This window comes from Triticum aestivum, chromosome 4B, assembly GCF_018294505.1.
Source record: "Triticum aestivum cultivar Chinese Spring chromosome 4B, IWGSC CS RefSeq v2.1, whole genome shotgun sequence".
Lineage (NCBI taxonomy): Eukaryota > Viridiplantae > Streptophyta > Magnoliopsida > Poales > Poaceae > Triticum > Triticum aestivum.
In genome coordinates, this window is record NC_057804.1 from 13,029,086 (window position 1) to 13,031,594 (window position 2,509).

The following is a 2,509-nucleotide window of genomic DNA, read 5'->3' on the forward strand; positions in this document are numbered from 1 at the left end:
GAACCCCGGGGTGTGTATACGTGTCGTTCATCAATAACCCTAGGTTTGTCCGATTCCGGGCTCTTTAATGGACTATTACTCACCGTTTCAAGGTCCCGGAGTGATTTCCACAAATGACGAACCCCAAGGTGCGTTTACGTGTCGGTCATCAACACTCGCAGTTTTTGTTGATGCTGACCCATTTCATGGACTATTACTCGCCGTTTGGGTCCCAAAGAGATTTGCATGGTTGTTGAACCCAAGGCACGCTTACGTGTCGGTCATCAACAATCGCAGTTTTGGCCGATTCTGACCCGTTTCATGGACTATTACTCATCGTTTTGGGGTCCCGAAGCAATTTCCAGAGTTGTTGAACCCCAAGTTGCACTTACGTGTCGGTCATCAACACTCGCAGTTTTGGCCGATTCTGGCCCGTTTTGTGGACTATTACTCACTGTTTTTGGGTCCCATGTGATTTCCACGATTAACAAACCCCGGCGTGTGTTTACGTGTGAGTCATCAACTCTCGCAGTTTTTGTCGATTCTGACCCGTTTCGTGGACTATTACTCACCGTTTCGGCTCCCAAGGCGATTTCCGTGGTTGTTGAACACCAAGGTGCGCTGACGTGTCGGTCATCAACAATCGCAGTTTTGACTGATATTGTCCTGTTTCATGGACTATTTCTCACTGATTTGGGGTCCCTGAGCGATTTCCATTATTGAAGAACTCCGGGGTGCATTTGTGTATTGTTCATCAATAGTCCTAGGTTTTTCCGGTTCTGGGCTCTTTCATGGACTATTACTCACCATTTTGGGGTCCCAAACCGATTTCCATAGTTGTCGAACCCCAAGGTGTGCTTATGTGTTGGTCGTTAAGACTCGCTGTTCGGGCCGGTTCTTGCTCGTTTCTTGGACTATTACTCAGTTTTGGGGTCCTGAAGTGATTTCCATGATTGACGAATCCCGGGGTGCATTTACGCGTCGGTCATCAACACTCAAAATTTTGGCCGATTCTGGTCCGTTTCGTGCACTACTACTCACCTTTTGGGTCCTAGAGCGATTTCCACGATTGACGATCCTAGGTGTGTGTTTACGTGTTCGTCGTCAACACTCACAATTTTGGCCAATTCTGACCCGTTTCGTGCACTATTATTCACTTCTTTGGGGTCCCAAAGCGATTTCCATGGTTGTTGAACCCCAAGGTGCGGTTACGTGTCGGCCATCAACAATCGCATTTTTGGCCGATTATGGCCCGTTTTATGGACTATTACTCCCAATTTGGGCTCCCAGAGCGATTTCCATGACTTACGAACCCGGGGTGCGTATACATGTCGTTCATAAATAATCCTAGGTTTGTCCGATTCCGGGCTCTTTAATGGACTATTACTCACCGTTTCAAGGTCCTAGAGGTGTTTCAATGATTAATGAACCCCAAGGTGCGTTTACGTGTCGGTCATCAACACTCGTAGTTTTTGTCGATTCTGACCCGTTTCATGGCTATTACTCACCGTTTTGGGGTCCCAAAGCAATTTCCATGGTTGTTGAACGCAAGGCACGCTTACGTGCCAGTCATCAACAATCGCAGTTTTGGCCGATTCTAGCCCATTTCATGGACTATTACTCACCGATTTGGGGTCCCAGAGTGATTTCCATGACTTACGAACCCGGGGTGCGTATATGTGTCGTTCATCAATAATCCTAGGTTTGTCCGATTTCGGGATCTTTACTGGACTATTACTCACCGTTTCAAGGTCCTGGAGTGATTTCCATAAATGGCGAACCCCAAGGTGTGTTTACGTGTCGGTCATCAACACTCGAAGATTTTGTCGATGCTGACCCATTTCATGGACTATTACTCGTCGTTTGGGTCCCAAAGCGATTTGCATGGTTGTTGAACCCAAGGCACGCTTACGTGTCGCTCATCAACAATCGTAGTTTTGGCCAATTCTAGCCCGTTTCATGGACTTTTACTCACCGATTTGGGGTCCCGAAGCGATTTCCATAGTTGTTGAACGCCAAGGTGCACTTACGTGTCGGTCATCAACACTCGCAGTTTTGGACGATTCTGGCCCGTTTCATGGACTATTACTCACTGTTTTTGGGTCCCATGTGATTTCCACGATTAATGAAACCCGGGGTGCATTTACGTGTCAGTCATCAAATCTCGCTGTTTTTGTCGATTCTGACCCGTCTCGTGGACTATTACTCACCGTTTTGGGGTCCAAAAGTGATTTGCATGGTTGTTGAACCCAAGGCACGCTTACGTGTCGGTCATCAACAATCATAGTTTTGGCTGATTCTGGCCCGTTTCATGTAATATTACTCACCGATTTGGGCTCCCAGAGCGATTTCTATGACTTACGAACCCCGGGGTGCGTATACGTGTCGTTCATCAATAATCCTAGGTTTGTCTGATTTCGGGCTCTTTAATGGACTATTACTCACCGTTTCAAGGTCCCAGAGTGATTTCCACGATTGACGAAACCCAAGGTGTGTTTACGTGTCGGTCATCAACACTCGGAGTTTTTGT